This window comes from Monodon monoceros, unplaced genomic scaffold (genome assembly GCF_005190385.1).
Source record: "Monodon monoceros isolate NGI ecotype Baffin Bay Population unplaced genomic scaffold, NGI_Narwhal_1 Super_Scaffold_18, whole genome shotgun sequence".
Classification (NCBI taxonomy): Eukaryota; Metazoa; Chordata; class Mammalia; order Artiodactyla; family Monodontidae; genus Monodon; species Monodon monoceros.
In genome coordinates, this window is record NW_021703774.1 from 103,060,327 (window position 1) to 103,079,519 (window position 19,193).

A 19,193-nucleotide genomic window follows, 5' to 3' on the forward strand; every position below is an offset into this window, starting at 1 on the left:
ATTTCTGATTTTTTTAAGTTTTTCACCAAAAAAATAAGGTTCTAGTTTATATAGCAAAAGTTGGCTAACTTTTCTGTAAAAGGTGGGATAGTAACTATTCATGGCTTTGTGAGCCATATGGTCTCTGACTCAACTACTCAACTCTGCCATAAAGCAGCCATTAATGACACATAAATGGGTGGGTATGGCTGCGTTCCCAGAGTACATTGTTTTCAAAAACAGGTGGCACTCAGAAGCCATAGTTTGCAGACCCTTGCTTTATATAACAGAAACAACTCTCAGAATGGAAGAAAATATTTGCAAACGCAGCAACTGACAAAAGATTAATCTCCAAAATATACAAGCAGCTCATGCAGCTCAATATCAAAAGAACAAACTACCCAATCCAAAAATGGGCAGAAGACCTAAATAGACATTTCTCCAAAGAAGATATACAGATTGCCAACAAACACATGAAAGGATGCTCAACATCACTAATCATTAGAGAAATGCAACTCAAAACTACAATGAGCTATCACCTCATTCACACCAGTCAGAATTGCCATCATCAAAAAAATCTACAAAAAATAAATGCTGGAGAGGGTGTGGAGAAAAGGGAACCCTCCTGCACTGTTGGTGGGAATGTAAATTGATATAGCCACTATGGAGAACAGTATGGAGGTTCCTTAAAAAACTAAAAATAGAACTACCATATGACCCAGCAATCCCACTACTGGGTATTATACCCTGAGAAAACCATAATTCAAAAAGAGACATGTGCTACAATGTTCATTATTAATAGTTCATTATAAATAGTTCAAGGCACTATTTACAATAGCCAGGACATGGAAGCAACCTAAATGTCCATCGACAGATGAATGGATAAAGAAAATTTGCTATATATATATATATATATATATATATATATATACAATGGAATATTACTCAGCCATAAAAAGGAATGAAACTGAATCAGTTGTAGTGAGGTGGATGGACCTAGAGTCTGTCATACAGAGTGAAGTTAGTCAGAAAGAGAAAAACAAATACCATATATTAATGCATATCTATGGAATCTAGGAAAATGGTACTGATGAACCTAGTGGCAGGGCAGGAATAGAGATACAGATGTAGGTAATGGACTTGAGGACACATAGGGGGAAGGGGAGGCTGGAGGAAGTGAGAGAGTAGCATTGACATGTATACACTACCATGTGTAAAATAGATAGCTAGTGGGAAGCTGCTGCATAGCACAGGGAGATCAGCTCAGTGCTTTGTGGTGACCTAGATGGGTGGGATGGGGAGGGTGGGAAGGAGGGGATATATGTATACATATAGCTGATTCACTTTGTTATACAGCAGAAAATAACACAACATTTTAAAGGAATTATAGTCCAATAAAGATGTAAATAAATAAGATTTAAAAAGTACAATGAGATATCATTTCTTACCTATTAGATGGTTACTATTTTTTAAAAACCTGAAAAGATTATAAGTGTTGGTGAGGATGTGGTGAAATTTTAACTTTCAAACACTGTTAGTAGGAATATAAAATGGTGCATCAGCTATGGAGATAGTGTGGGTGTTCCTCACAAAAATTAAAAATAGAACTACTGTATGATCCAACAATCCCACTTCTGGGTATATATGCAAAAGAATTTAAATCAGGATCTCAAAGAGATATCTGCATTCTCACTTTCATTGTAGCATTATTCACAACAGCCAAGATATAGAAACCTAAGTGTCCATCAACAGATTATTGGATAAAGAAAATGTGATAGATACATACAAGGAATATTATTCAGCCTTAATTAAGAAGGAAAGTTTGCCATTTGCAACGTGGATAAACCTGGAGGACATTATGCTAAGTGAAATAAACCAGTTACAAAAAGACAAATACTTTATGACTTCACTTATATGAGGTATCTAAAATCATCAAACTCATAGAAACAGAGAATATAATAGTGGTAGGCAGGGAGTTGGGGAAGGGGTGAGAATGGGAACTTATTGTCCAAAGGGTATAAAGTTTCAGTTATGCTAGATGAATAAGTTCTTGAGATCTGCTGTGAAACATAATGCCTATAGTTAAAAATACGCTATTGTGCATTTTAAATGTGTTAAGAGAGTAGAACACATTTTTAGTGTTCTTACGGCAAACAAAAAGGGAGGTGGGGGGAGGTTATGGGAGGTGTTGGAAATGTCAGCTACCTTGATTGTATCGTGTGTGTTTGCATATGTGCAAACACATCAAATTTTACATTAAATGTATGTAGCTCTTTGTATGTCCATTATAACTCAATAAAACCATTTAAAATCTTTTGGAAAACAATTTTACAAATCCAAATGGTCCCTTATGAATGGGGAATTTTATCAAGCATTTAAAGAAAAAAATGACACCAATTCAAAATGGAAGAGGAAAGATTTCCTGACTCATTCTACAAGAGAAGCATTATTCTGATACCACAATCAGACAAAAACACTACAAAAAAAAGAAAACTGAGAGAGGGGGGAGATGGCAGAAGAGTAAGACGCAGAAATCACCTTCCTCCCCACAGATACATCAGAAATACATCTACACGTGGAACAACTCCTACAGAACACCTACTGAACGCTGGCAGAAGACCTCAGACCTCCCAAAAGGCAAGAAACTCCCCCACGTACCTGGGGAGGGCAAAAGAAAAAAGAATAAACAGAGACAAAAGAATACAGACGGGACGTGCACTAGTGGGAGGGAGCTGTGAAGGAGGAAAGGTTTCCACACACTAGAAGCCCCTTCACGGTCGGAGACTGCGGGTGGTGGAAGGGGGAAGCTTCGGGGCCTCGGAGGAGAGCGCAGCCACAGGGGTGCAGAGAGATTACCGCACAGAGGATCGGTGCGACCGGCACTCACCAGGCCGAGAGGCTTGTCTCCTCACCCGCCAGGGCGGGCAGGGCTGGAAGCTGAGGCTCGGGCTTTGGTCGGAGCGCCGGGAGAGGACTGGGGTTGGCGGCTTGAACATAGCCTGCAGGGGGTTAGTGCACCACGACTAGCCAGGAGGAAGTCCGGGGAAAAGTCTGGAACTGCCGAAGAGGCAAGAGACTCTTTCTTACCTCTTTGTTTCCTGGTGCGCGAGGAGAGGGGATTAAGAGTGCTGCTTAAAGGAGCTCCAGAGACAGGCGCGAGCCGTGGCTAACAGCGCGGACCCCATAGATGGGCATGAGACGCTAAGGCTGCTGCTGCTGCCACCAAGAAGCCTGTGTGCGAGCACAGGTCACTGCCCACACCCCCCTTCCCAGGAGCCTGTGCAGCCCGCCACAGCCAGGTTCCCGGGATCCAGGGACAACTTCCCTGGGAGAACGCACGGCGCGCCTCAGGCTGGTGCAACGTCACGTCAGCCTCTGCCGCCGCAGGCTCGCCCCACACTCCGTACCCATCCCTCCCCCCGGCCTGAGTGAGCCAGAGACCCCGAATCAGCGGCTCCTTTAACCCCGTCCTCTCTGAGCGATGAACAGATGCCCTCCAGCGACCTACACGCAGAGGCGGGGCCAAATCCAAAGCTGAACCCCGGGAGCTGTGCGAACACAGAAGAGAAAGGGAAATCTCTCCCAGCAGCCTCAGGAGCAGCAGATTAAAACTTCACAATCAACTTGATGTACCCTGCATCTGTGGAATACCTGAATAGACAACGAATCCCAAATTGAGGAGGTGGACAGTGAGAGCAACATTTATGATTTTTTTCCCCTTTTCCTCTTTTTGTGAGTGTGTATGTGTATGCTTCTGTGTGAGATTTTGTCTGTATAGCTTTGCTTTCACCATTTGTCCTAGGGTTCTATCTGTCCATTTTCTTTTTTTTTTTACTTAAAAATATTTTTTTTTAATAATTATTTTTTTTATTTTAAAAACTTTATTTTCTTTTCTTTTATCCTCTTTCTTTCTACTTTTTCTCCCTTTTATTCTGAGCCGTGTGGATGAAAGGCTCTTGGTGCTGCAGCCAGGAGTCAGTGCTGTGCCTCTGAGGTGGGAGAGCCAACTTCAGGACATTGGTCCACAAGAGACTTCCCAGCTCCACGTAATATCAAATGGCGAAAATCTCCCAGAGATCTCCATCTCAAGACCAACACCCAGCTTCACTCAACGACCAGCAAGCTACAGTGCTGGAGATCCTATGCCAAAAAACTAGCAACACAGGAACACAACCCCACCCATTAGCAGAGAGGCTGCCTAAAATCATAATAAGTCCACAGACACCCCAAAACACATCACCAGACGTGGACCTGCCCAGCAGAAAGACAAGATCCAGCCTCATCCACCAGAACACAGGCACTAGTCCCCTCCACCAGGAAGCCTACACAACCCACTGAACCAACTTGAGCCACTGGGGACAGACACCGAAAACAACGGCAACTACGAACCTGCAGCCTGCAAAAAGGAGACCCCAAACACAGTAAGATAAGCAAAATGAGAAGACAGGAAAACACACAGCAGATGAAGGAGCGAGATAAAAACCCACCAGACCTAACAAATGAAGAGGAAATAGGCAGTTTACCTGAAAAAGAATTCAGAATAATGATAGTAAAGATGATCCAAAATCTTGGAAATAGAATAGAGAAAATGCAAGAAACATTTAAAAAGGACCTAGAAGAACTTAAGATGAAACAAGCAATGATGAACAACACAATAAATTAAATTAAAAATACTCTAGAAGGGATCAATAGCAGAATAACTGAGGCAGAAGAACGGATAAGTGACCTGGAAGATAAAATAGTGGAAGTAACTACTGCAGAGCAGAATTAAGAAAAAAGAATGAAAAGAACTGAGGACAGTCTCAGAGACCTGTGGGACAACATTAAATGCACCAACATTCGAATTATAGGGGTTCCAGAAGAAGAAGAGAAAAAGAAAGGGACTGAGAAAATATTTGAAGAGATTATAGTTGAAAACTTCCCTAATATGCGAAAAGAAATAGTTAATCAAGTCCAGGAAGCACAGAGAGTCCCATACAGGATAAATCCAAGGAGAAACATGCCAAGACACATATTAAGCAAACTGTCAAAAAGTAAATACAAAGAAAACATATTAAAAGCAGCAAAGGAAAAACAACAAATAACACACAAGGGAATCCCCATAAGCATAACAGCTGATCTTTCAGCAGAAACTCTGCAAGCCAGAAGGGAGTGGCAGGACATATTTAAAGTGATGAAGGAGAAAAACCTGCAACCAAGATTACTCTACCCAGCAAGGATCTCATTCAGATTTGATGGAGAAATTAAAACCTTTACAGACAAGCAAAAGCTGAGAGAGTTCAACACCACCAAACCAGCTTTACAACAAATGCTAAAGGATCTTCCCTAGGCAAGAAACACAAGAGAAGGAAAAGACCTACAATAACAAACTCAAAACAATTAAGAAAATGGGAATAGGAACATACATATTGATAATTACCTTAAATGCAAATGGATTAAATGCTCCCACCAAAAGACACAGGCTGGCTGAATGGATACAAAAACAAGACCCATATATATGCTGTCTACAAGAGACCCACTTCAGACCTAGAGACACATACAGACTGAAAGTGAGGAGATGGAAAAATATATTCCATGCAAATGGAAATCAGAAGAAAGCTGGAGTAGCAATTCTCATATCAGCCAAAATAGACTTTAAAATAAAGACTATTACAAGAGACAAAGAAGAACGCTACATAATGATCAAGGGATCGATCCAAGAAGAAGATATAACAATGGTAAATATTTATGCACCCAACATAGGACACCTCAATACATAAGGCAAATACTAACAGCCATAAAAGGGGAATCGACAGTAACACATTCATAATAGGGGACTTTAACACCACACTTTCACCAATGGACACATCATGCAAAATGAAAATAAATAAGGAATAAATAAATAAGGAAACACAAGCTTTAAACAAGATGGACTTAATTGATATTTATAGGACATTCCATCCAAAAACAACAGAATACACATTTTTCTCAAGTGCTTATGGAACATTCTCCAGGATAGATCATATCATGGGTCACAAATCAAGCCTAGGTAAATTTAAGAAAATTGAAATTGTATCAAGTATCTTTTCCAACCACAATGCTATGAGACTAGATATCAATTACAGGAAAAGATCTATAAAAAATAAAAACACATGGAGGCTAAACAATACACTACTTAATAACGAAGTGATCACTGAAGAAATCAAAGAGGAAATAAAAAAATACCTAGGAACAAATGACAATGGAGACACAATGACCCAAAACCTATGGGATGCAGCAAAAGCAGTTCTAAGAGGGAAGTTTATAGCAATACAATCCTACCTTAAGAAATAGGAAACATCTCGAATAAACAACCTAACTTTGCTCCTAAAGCAATTAGAGAAAGAAGAACAAAAAAACCCCAAAGTTAGCAGAAGGAAAGAAATCATAAAGATCAGATCAGAAATAAATGAAAAAGAAATGAAGGAAACAATAGCAAAGATCAATAAAACTAAAAGCTGGTTCTTTGAGGAGATACATAAAATTGATAAACCATTAGCTAGACTCACCAAGAAAAAAAGGGAGAAGACTCAAATCAATAGAATTAGAAATGAAAAAGCAGAAGTAAAACCTGACACTGCAGAAATACAAAAGATCATGAGAGATTACTACAAGCAACTCTATGCCAATAAAATGGACAACCTGGAAAAAAATGGACAAATTCTTAAAAATGCACAACCTGCCAAGACTGAAACAGGAAGAAATAGAAAATATGAATGGACCAATCACAAGCACTGATATTGAAGCAGTGATTAAAAATCTTCCAACAAAAGCCCAGGACCAGACGGCTTCACAGGCGTATTCTATCAAAAATTTAGAGAAGAGCTAATACCTATCCTTCTGAAACTCTTCCAAAATATAGTAAAGGGAGGAACACTCCCAAACTCATTCTACGAGGCCACCATCATCCTGATACCAAAACCAGACAAGGATGTCACAAAGAAAGAAAGCTACAGGCCAATATCACTGATAAACATAGATGCAAAAATCCTCAACAAAATACTAGCAAACAGAATCCAACAGCACATTAAAAGGATCTTACACCATGATCAAGTGGGGTTTATTCCAGGAATGCAAGGATTCTTCAATATATGCAAATCAGTCAATGTGATACACCATATTAACAAATTGAAGGAGAAAAACCATATGGTCATCTCAATAGATACAGAGAAAGCTGTCAACAAAATTCAACACCCAACTATGATAAAAACCCTGCAGAAAGTAGGCATAGAGGGAACTTTCCTCAACATAATAAAGGCCATATATGATAAACCCACAGCCAACATCGTCCTCAATGGTGAAAAACTGAAACCATTTCCGCTAAGATCAGGAACAAGACAAGGTTGCCCACTCTCACCACTCTTATTCAACATAGTTTTGGAAGTTTTAGCCACAGCAATCAGAGAAGAAAAGGAAATAAAAGGAATCCAAATCGGAAAAGAAGTAAAGCTGTCACTGTTTGCAGATGACATGATACTATACATAGAGAATCCTAAAGATGCTACCAGAAAACTACTAGAGCTAATCAATGAATTTGGTAAAGTAGCAGGATACAAAATTAATGCACAGAAATCTCTGGCATTCCTATACACTAATGATTAAAAATCTGAAAGTGGAATCAAGAAAACACTCCCATTTACCATCGCAACAAAAAGAATAAAATATCTAGGAATAAACCTACCTAAGAAGACAAAGGATCTGTATGCAGAAAACTATAAGACACTGATGAAAGAAATTAAAGATGATACAAATAGATGGAGAGATATACCATGTTCTTGGATTGGAAGAATCAACATTGTGAAAATGACTCCACTACCCAAAGCAATCTACAGATTCAATGCAATCCCTATCAAACTACCACTGGCATTTTTCACAGAACTAGAACAAAAACTTTCACAGTTTGTATGGAAACACCAAAGACCCTGAATAGCTAAGGCAATCTTGAGAACGAAAAATGGAGCTGGAGGAATCAGGCTCCCTGCCTTCAGACTATACTACAAAGCTACAGTAATCAAGACTGTATGGTACTGGGACAAAAACAGAAATATAGATCAATGGAACAGGATAGAAAGCCCAGAGGTAAACCCACGCACATATGGTCACCTTATCTTTTATCAAGGAGGCAGGAATGTACAGCGAAGAAAGCACAGCCTCTTCAATAAGTGGTGCTGGGAAAACTGGACAGGTACATCTAAAAGTATGAGATTAGGTCACTCCCTAACACCATACACAAAAATAAGCTCAAAATGGATTAAAGACCTAAATGTAAGGCCAGAAACTATCAAACTCTTAGAGGAAAACATAGGCAGAACACTCTATGACATAAATCACAGCAAGATCCTTTTTGACACGCCTCCTAGAGAAATGGAAATAAAAACAAAAATAAACACATGGGACCTAATGAAACTGCAAAGCTTTTGTACAGCAAAGGAAACCATAAACAAGACCAAAAGACAACCCTCAGAATGGGAGAAAATATTTGCAAATGAAGCAACTGACAAAGGGTTAATCTCCAATATTTACAAGCAGCTCATGCAGCTGAATAACCAAAAAACAAACAACCCAATCCAAAAATGGGCAGAAGTCCTAAATAGACATTTCTCCAAAGAAGATATACAGACTGCCAACAAACACATGAAAGAATGCTCAACATCATTAATCATTAGAGAAATGCAACTCAAAACTACAATGAGATATCATCTCACACCGGTCAGAATGGCCATCATCAAAAAATCTAGAAACAATAAACTCTGGAGAAAAGGGAACACTCTTGCACTGCTGGTTGGAATGTGAATTGGTACAGCCACTATGGAGAACAGTATGGAGGTTCCTTAAAAATCTACAAATAGAACTACCATATGACCCAGCAATCCCACTACTGGGCATATATCCTGAGAAAACCATAATTCAAAAAGAGTCATGTACCAAAATGTTCATTGCAGCTCTATTTACAATAGCCAGGAGATGGAAACTACCTAAGTGTCCATCATCGGATGAATGGATAAAGAAGATGTGGCACATATATACAGTGGAATATTACTCAGCCATAAAAAGAAACGAAATTGAGTTATTTGTAGTGAGGTGGATGGACCTAGAGTCTGTCATACAGAGTGAAGTAAGTCAGAAAGAGAAAGACAAATACTGTATGCTAACACATATATATGGAATTTAAGAAAAAAAAATGTCATGAAGAACCTAGGGGTAAGACAGGAATAAAGACACAGACCTACTAGAGAATGGACTTGAGGATATGGGGAAGGGGAAGGGTAAGCTGTGACAAAGTGAGAGAGTGGCATGGACATATATACACTACCAAACGTAAAATAGATAGCTAGTGGGAAGCAGCCGCATAGCACAGGGAGATCAGCTCAGTGCTTTGTGACCACCTAGAGGGGTGGGATAGGGAGGGTGGGAGGGAGGGAGATGCAAGAGGAAAGAGATATGGGAACATAGGTATATGTATAACTGATTCACTTTGTTATAAAGCAGAAACTAACACAACATTGTAAAGCAATTATTCTCCAATAAAGATGTAAGAAAAAAAAAAGAAAAGAAAACTAAAGACCATTATCCTTATGAAAATATATGCAAAAATCCTCAACAAAATATTAGCAAGTGAAATCCAGCAATACATAAACATAATGCACCTCGACCAAGTGGGGTTCCTTCTGTGAATGCAAGAGTAGTTAAAAAATCAATTAAGGCAATTCACCCTACTAAAAGTCTGAAGAAAGAAAACCACTTAGTTATATAAATAGATGCAGAAAAACCTTGACAAAACACCTATCATGATAAAACTCCCAGCAAACTAGAGTAAAAATGAACTTCTTCAAGCTGATAAAAGGCATCTACAAAAAACCTATAGGTGACATCATATTTAATGATCAAAAACTGAGTGCTTGGCCCCTACTAAAGGAAAAAGCAAGGATGTCTGCTTTCACCAGTCCAGTTCAACGTTATACTGAAAGTCTTAGCATAATATAGGAAGAAAAAGAAACAAAAGGCACATAGATCAGAAAGGATAAAATAGAATGTCCTTATTCTCCAACAACAAGATCATCCATATAGAAAGTCCCAGGAAATCTACCTCTTAGAACTAATAAGTGAGTTTAACAAGGTTGTAACCCACAAGATCAACACACAAAAATCTACCTTCAATTGTATTTCTATATACAAGCAATGAACCACAGTAGACCAAAACTGAAAAATGAATACCATTTACAATAGCTACCAAAAATTAATACTTACGGTGTAAATCTAACAAAACATGTATAGGTGTTGAAAACCAATCTAAGACCAAGAGATTATAGGATAGATTCCATCTCCCTAGTAGTTTTCACAATGACCCTTCCACTCTCTGAAGAGTAGAAGTTTTAAGACCCTTTTTCTAGAGTTAACCCTGACAAAAGCATGTGCCTAACATTGGTTAAGTTCAAATGAGATTAACCAATGGACTAGAAATACATCCATTGTTGCATTGGGCTTTTATCCAAATAGAAAGAGGAAAAAATATGGGCAGGAACTCAGAATGCCAAATAATTTGCCTATCATATACAAACACACATATCCCACTCTTCCCATCTACTGGGAGGTCCTTGACAGAGGGTCAGTCATAGAACGCAAGACAGGCAAACTCACCCAGTTTTTTATTGTGGAGATTTTTTTCCAACCTAACTCCAAAACAATCCCCCTATAAAGTTAAATGAGACTACCTGGAAATCAGGAATTGTTCAGACTAAAGGGATTCATCCATTCAAAAATTTGTACTCTGCCAAGGACTGAGAAACACAGTTGAAGTCTCTCTCTTAAGGAGCTAACAGTCTAATGGTGAATACAGATATTAAACAAATAAATGCAGGAAGTTAAATACCCAGGAAACTGAGGGGAGAGGATTTCTATGATTTAGGAAGGAGTTGATCTAATCCACCTATACCAAGATATCTGAGATGATGCCTTAATATGTCTTAACCATGTTTCCCCTTATCAATCAATTAGTAGAAAAAAAAAATCCAAATTGGGAGGGAGAAATAGGAAGAGAGACAAACTGAGGAAACAAAAGGTCTATCACCTGGCCCCAAAATATAACATGATAATAGTGTATCATGCACTCAGCTTCTGTTTCAGGCGATTGGTGAAAGAAATGAAGAGAGCAATGAGCTCCATCTAGTGGCCAATACAAGTATTTTAATTTTTCTTCACAGTATTTTATCACTACCTGATATCACCTAAATTTGTTCATATTTATTGCCTGTCTCCCTCAATAGAACATAAGCTCCACGTGGACAGAAACTTTCTCTATTTTGTTCATCATGGAATCAGCAGGATCTAGAAGGCCGTCAGGCACATAGTAAACCCTCCATTTTAAACACACCAATGACTATCTTATATACAACATTTATCATCCCAACTGCATTCCTGATGCTTTTCCCTGAAAGTTTACCATTTGATTATCTAAAGTCATACTGAATGTTTCTAGAATTTGATAGTTATTTGTATTCTTGTACTATTTCGAAAGGAATCTTCTCCTTCTTTCTCCCCACAAAGGATTTCATCATTATCCCTTCTTTAGAGACCTGGAGAACCTGGTGTCAATTTATGTTCCTGCCACTGCTTTGGGGATCTACCTGGCATAAAGCATGCAGGACTTTGGACCAGCAGCAGTGCCAAAAGGACACTGCACAGCACAACAAATTGAGGGAGCAAAGGTCAGTAGCCATAAACATCCTCCAGGAGCTGAGAACGTGCCTAGAGGGCTCTGAAAGCTGAAAAGTTCCAGTGTGAGCCACGAATTCCAGAGGCAAAGTCAGATTGAGAAAGGAACACAACACTTCCCCAAGAAGAGCAATTTCTACCAGGTTCTAAGGCAGTGATACTTACTTGTGTAGCAGCATTTTTAAACACACATTAGCCAGAAGCCACAACCTAATCCATGTTTTGGAGGGCACAGTACTTGACAGTGTTTCCACAGCACAATTTTTATTGTTATATGTTACATATGGAACCCATGTTTTGAATGAATTTTTTTTAACCAACTGAAATGTAAAGTCAAAATTCATTTTCTCTTTTAAAAAATTGTTCAAAGATTGTGAAGCCTTTCTCGTATTGAGTAACCAATACTAACAATTGAATTGCTATAAACCCAGCCAAATGTGTATGTGAAAAGATACACAGGCAGGCGAACAGATAGATAAATAGATACACAGTTATGCTGCGCAACATTTCTGTGGGCAAATGAACAATTTCTACTACAGTTTTTGAAATATTTAAGCTAATGTTTGTACAGCTATTATTACCTGGCTGAAAAGAATTAATTTACAGTAATAATACATATCCATACTCAAAATATTCCATTTTAAATAGCTACATGAGGCTGAAAACTAAACATAACTTTTTCTTTTATACAGCAGGTTCTTATTAGTTACCTATTTTATACATATTAGTGCATATATGTCAATCCCAACCTCCCAATTCATCCCACCATCACCAACCCCAGCCCCACTTTCCCCCTTGGTGTCCATATGTTTGTTTTCTACATCTATGTCTCTATTTCCACCTTGCGAACCGGTTCATCTGTACCATTTTTCTACATTCCACATATATGTGTTACTATATGATATTTGTTTTTCTCTTTCTGACCTACTTCACTCTGTATGACAGCCTCTAGGCCCATCCACGTCTCTACAAAAGACTCAGTTTTGTTCCTTTTTATGGCTGAGTAAAATGCCATTGTATATATGTACCACATCTTCTTTATCCATTCGTCTGTTGATGGGGATTTCGGTTGATTCCATGACCTGGATATTGTAAATAGCGCTGCAATGAACATTGGGGGTGCATGTGTCTTTTTGAATTATGGCTTGCTCAGGGTATATGCCCAGTAGTGGGATTGCTATGTCGTATGGTAGTTCTATTTTTAGTTTTTTAAGGAAGCTCCATATTGTTCTGCATAGTGGCTGTATCAATTTACATTCCCACCAGCAGTGCAAGAGGGTTCCCCTTCCTCCACACCCTCTCCAGCATTTGTTGTTTGTAGATTTTCTGATGATGCCCATTCTAACTGGTGTGAGGCAATACCTCATTGTAGTTTTTTTTTTTCTTCTTTTTTTCTTTTTCTTTAATTTGCGGAACATGGGCCTCTCACTGTTGTGGCCTCTCCCGTTGCGGAGCACAGGCTCTGGACGCACAGGCTCAGCGGCCATGGCTCACGGGCCCAGCTGCTCCGCGGCATGTGGGATCTCCCCGGACTGGGGCACGAACCCGTGTCCCCTGCATTGGCAGGTGGACTCTCAACCACTGCGCCACTAGGGAAGCCCCTCATTGTAGTTTTGATTTGCATTTCTCTAATAATTAGTGACGTTGAGCAGCTTTTCATGTGCTTCTTGGCCATCTGTATATCTTCTTTGGAGAAATGTCTATTTAGGTCTTCTGCCCATTTCTTGATTGGGTTGTTTGTTTTTTTAATATTGAGCTGCATGATCTGTTTATATATTTGGGAGATTAATCCTTTGTCCATTGATTCATTTGCAAATATTTTTTCCCATTCTGAGGGTTGTCTTTTCATTTGTTTATAGTTTCCTTTACTGTGCAAAAGCTTTGAAGTTTCATTAGGTCTCATTTGTTTATTTTTGTTTTTATTTCCATTACTCTAGGAGGTGGGTCAAAAAAAGATCTTGCTGTGATTTATGCCAAAGAGTGTTCTTCCTAAGTTTTCCTCTAAGAGTTTTATAGTGACCGGTCTTATAATTAGGTCTTTAATCCATTTTGAGTTTATTTTTGTGTAGGGTGCTAGGGAGTGTTCTAATTTCATTCTTTTACATGTAGCTGTCCAGTTTTCCCAGCACCACTTATGGAAGAGACTGTCTTTTCTCCATCGTATATCCTTGCCTCTTTGTCATAGATTAGTTGACCATAGGTGTGTGGGTTTATCTCTGGGCTTTCTATCCTGTTCCATTGATCTATATTTCTGTTTTTGTGCAAGTACCATGTTGTCTTGATTACTGTATCTTTGTAGTACAATCTGAAGTCAGGGAATCTGATTCCTCCAGCTCCATTTTTTTCCCTCAAGACTGCTTTGGTTATTTGGGGTCTTTTGTGTCTCCATACAAATTTTAAGATTTTTTTGTTCTAGTTCTGTAAAAAACGCCATTGGTAATTTGATAGGGATTGCACTGAATCTGTAGATTGCTTTGGGTAGTATAGTTATTTTCATAATATTCATTCTTCCAATCCAAGAACATGTTATATCTCTCCATCTGTTTGTGTCATCTTTGATTTCTTTCATCAGTGTCTTATAGTTTTCTGTGTACAGGTCTTTTACCTCCTTAGCTTTACTTCTAGGTATTTCATTCTTTTTTTTTGCAATGGTGAATGGGATTGTTTCCTTAATTTCTCTTTCTGATCTTTCATTGTTAGTGTATAGGAATGCAAGAGATTTCTGTGCATTAATTCTGTATCCTGCAACTTTACCAAATGCATAGATAAGCCCTAGTAGTTTTCTGGTGGCTTCTTTAGGATTATCTATGTATAATATCATATCATCTGCAAACAGTGACATTTTTACTTCTTTTCCAGTTTGAATTCCTTTTATTTCTTTTTCTTCTCTGATTGTTGTGGCTAGGACTTCCAAAACTATGTTGAATAATAGTGGCTAGAGTGGACTTGTCTTCTTCCTGATCTTAGAGGAAATGCTTTCAGTTTTTCACTATTGAGAATGATGTTCCCTGTGGGTTTGTCATATATGGCCTTTATTATGTTGAGGTATGTTCCCTCTATGCCTCTGGAGAGTTTTTATCATAAATGAGTGTTGAATTTTGTCAAAAGCTTTTTCTGCCTCTATTGAGATGATCATATGGTTTTTCTCCTTCAATTTGTTAATATGGTTTATCACACTGATTGATTTGCGTATATTGAAGAATCTTTGAATCCCTGGGATAAATCTCACTTGATCATGATGTATGACCCTTTTAATGTGTTGTTGGATTCTGTTTGCTAGTATTTTGTTGAGGATTTTTGTATGCATATTCATCAGTGATATTGGTGTGTAATTTTCTTTTTTTGTAGTATCTTTGTCTTCTTTTGGTATCAGGGTGATGGTGGCCTCATAGAATGAGTTTGGGAGTGTTCCTCCCTCTGCTGTATTTTGGAAGAGTTTGAGAAGGATGGGTGTTAACTCTTCTCTAAATGTTTGATAGAATTCACCTGTGAAGCCATCTGGTCCTGGATTTTTGTTTGTTGGAAGATTTTTAATCACAGTTTCAATTTCATTACTTGCGATTTGTCTGTTCATATTTTCTATTTCTTCCTGGTTCAGTCTTGGAAGTTTATATGTTTGTAAGGATCTGTCCATTTCTTCCAGGTTGTCCATTTTATTGGCATAGAGTTGCTTGTAGTAGTCTTTATGATGCTTTGTATTTCTGCGGTGTCCGTTGTAACTTCTCCTTTTTCATTTCTAATTTTATTGACTTGAGTCCTCTCCCTCTTTTTCTTAATGAGTCTGGCTAAAGTTTTATCAATTTTTTAAATTTTCTCAAAGAATCAGCTTTTAGTTTTATTGATCTTTGCTATTGTTCTCCTCGTTTCTATTTCATTTATTTCTGCTCTGATCTTTATGATTTCTTTCCTTCTACTAACTTGGGCTTTGTTTGTTCTTCGTTCTCTAGTTCCTTTACGTGTAAGGTTAGATTGTTTGAGACTTTTCTTGTTTCTTGAGGTAGGATTGTATAGCTATAAACTTCGCTCTTAGAACTGCTTTTGCTGCATCCCATAGGTTTTGGATCATCTTTTTTCGTTGTCATTTCTCTCTAGGTATTTTTTGATTTCCTCTTTGATTTATCCAGTGATCTCTTGGTTATTTAGTAACTTATTGTTTAGCCTCCATGTGTTTGTGTTTTTTTACATTTTTCTTCCCAGTAATTGATTTCTAATCTCATAGCGTTGTGGTTGGAAAAGACACTTGATATGATTAAATTTTCTTAAATTTACCAAGGCTTGATTTGTGACCCAAGATGTGACCTATCCTGGAGAGTGTTCTGTGTGCACTTGAGAAGAAAGTGTAATCTGCTGTTTTTGGATGGAATGTCCTATAAATATCAATTAAATCTATCTGGTCTATTATGTCATTTAAATCTTGTGTTTCCTCATTAATTTTCTGTCTGGATGATCTGTCCATTGGTGTAACTGAGGTGTTAAAGTCCCCCACTATTATTGTGTTACTGTCAATCTCTTCTTTTATAGCTGTTAGCAGTTGCCTTATGTATCAAGGTGCTATGTTGGGTGCATCTATATTTATAATTGTTATATCTTCTTCTTGGATTGATCCCTAGATCTGAAGTGGGTCTCTTGTAGACAGCATATATATGGGTCTTGTTTTTGTATCCATTCAGCAAGCCTGTGTCTTTTGGTTGGAGCATTTAATCCATTCACTTTTAAGGTAATTATTGAGATGTATGTTCCTATTACCATTTTCTTAATTGTTATGGGTTTGTTTTTTTAGGTCCTTTTCTTCTCTTGTGTTTCTCCCTCGAGAAATTTTTTTAGCATTTGTTTTAGAGCTGGTTTGGTGGTGCTGAATTCTCTTAGCTTTTGCTTGTCTGTAAAGCTTTTGATTTCTCCATTGAATCTGAATGAGATACTTGCTGGGTAGAGTAATCTTGATTGTAGGTTCTTCCCTTTCATCATTTTATATATATCATGCCACTCCCTTCTGGGTTGTAGAGTTTCTGCTGAGAAATCATCTGTTAACCTTATGGGAGTTCCTTTGTATGTTATTTGTCCTTTTTCCCTTGTTGCTTTCAATACTTTTTCTTTGTCTTTAATTTTTTGTCAGTTTGATTACTATGTGTCTTGGCGTGTTTCTCCTTGGGTTTATCCTGCCTGGAACTCTCTGTGCTTCCTGGACTTGGGTGGTTATTTCTTTTCCCATGTTAGAGAAGTTTTCAACTATAATCTCTTCAAATATTTTCTTGGGTCCTTTCTCTCTCTCCTGTCCTTCTGGATCCCTATAATGTGAATGTTGTTGCATTTCATGTTGTCCCAGAGGTCTCTTAGGCTGTCTTCATTTCTTTTCATTCTTTTCTCTTTATTCTGTTCCACAGCAGTGAATTCCACCATTCAGTCTTCCAGGTCACTTATCCGTTCTTCTGCCTCAGTTATTCTGCTACTGATTCCTTCTAGTGTATTTTTCATTTCAGTTATTGTATTGTTCATTTCTGTGTGTTTGTTGTTTAATTTTTCTATGTGTTTGTTCTTTAATTCTTCTAGGTCTTTGTTAAACATTTCTTGCATCTTCTCAATCTTTACCTCCATTCTTTTTCTGAGGTCCTGGGTCATCTTCATTATCATTATTCTGAATTCTTTTTCTGGAAGGTTGCCTATCTCCACTTCATTTAGTTGTTTTTCTGGGATTTTATCTTGTTCCTTCATCTGGTGTATAGCCCTCTGCCTTTTCATTTTGTCTATCTTTTTGTGAATGCGATTTTCGTTCCACAGGCTGCAGAATTGTAGTTCTTGTTTCTGCTGTCTGTCCTCTAAACATAACTCTTTTTGACAGATATAATCGTATACATTTGAAGTAGACAACATGGTGATTCCATATATATATATACATTGTAGAATGATTACAAAGATCAAGATAATTAACACATACATCCCCTCACACAATTAACATAGTTAACTCTTTTCTGTGTGTGTGTGTGTGTGTGTGTGTGTGCATATGTTGAAAACACATAAGATTTACTCTCAGCAACTTTCAAGAACATAACTCTTTATAGCAAGAGTGTAAGATGGAAAACACTTTAGGAACTTACAAACCCAGACTTAATTGTCATTTTTTCCTGGAGCAGGTCCTTCCAAGTACTGCTTGAGTATTATGAGTAAAGGAAGAATGTAGTTCTGCCTGTCTGACCCTTAATACCTACAAGGGACAGATGCTGCTTGAGAAGTGGCCTTATTATTCCAGATAATAAGGCATTGCTTGTATCTTCCACTTTGTTCTCCTCTCTGCCATTCTATTGTCGCCTGCAAGGTCCATGTAAAATGAGATGCCTTTGGTAAGCAAATGAGAGGAGTCAGTAAACCATCACAGCAGTACTATGACTGCATATCAGGAAAGCTATACAAAAGATTTAAACAAAATTGAGGTTGATTTCTCTCTTATGTCAATACAGTAGGTCTGGAGCTAGAGTGGTAGCTTCATGATATCAGGGCTCAGGCTCCTTGTCTCCCATACTATTGTTCTACCATCTTCAACTTGAAGATTCTACCTGGTTGTGCAAGAGGGTGGTAGCCAACATGTCTGTACTCAAACTGTCAGGGAAGCCACAAACAGAGGGAGCAATAAGGGCATATGATCCTTTAAGACATTTCCTGGAAGCAGCACATACAGCTTCCACTTATATCCCATTGGCTAGAATTTAGTCATATGGCCCCCACCCAGCTAAAACAAAGACTGGAAATCCAGTCTTTATACCAAGCACTCATATACTCTGCTGAAATTTGGGGGTTGTATTGCTATAGAAGAAAAGAATACTAAATATTGGGGCATAACTAGCAGCCCTATCCTAAAGATTCTCTTTCCCTTTTTCTTAAGGAAAAATTGTATAGTACTTAGTAAGAACCAAGCACAATTCTAAGGGGTTTTTTTTTTTTCAGTCTATGAAGTCATTTAATCCTTAAAATAGCACTATAAGTAAGGTTCTATTACACACATTTTACCGATAAGGAAATTGAAATACAGAGAAATGAAGTAACTTGCCCAAGTTTACACAGCTAGAAAATTGCAGAGTTGAGATCTGAACCAGACAGGTTGGTTTGCCAACTAAGCTATACTGCCTTCTCTCTGCTGTATTTCAGAATATTTTTAGCCCTCTGTATGAGAAAGTGGAAAAGACTTTAAAAGGGAGATACCATCTTTTTATTCAGAAAACAAATGAGCACAAGATATAAGAAAAGCACAGCCTTTAGTTATTAATTCCAAGGAGTCACTTACATTTCTGTTTTAAAAGCCAACGTGAGTATAAAGTATAAAGAATAACACAGGGTTTCCCTGGTGGCGCAGTGGTTGAGAGTCCGCCTGCTGATGCAGGGGACACAGGTTCGTGCCCCAGTCTGGGAAGATCCGACATGCCGCGGAGCGGCTGGGCCTGTGAGCCATGGCCGCTGCGCCTGCGCATCTGGAGCCTGTGCTCTGCAACTGGAGA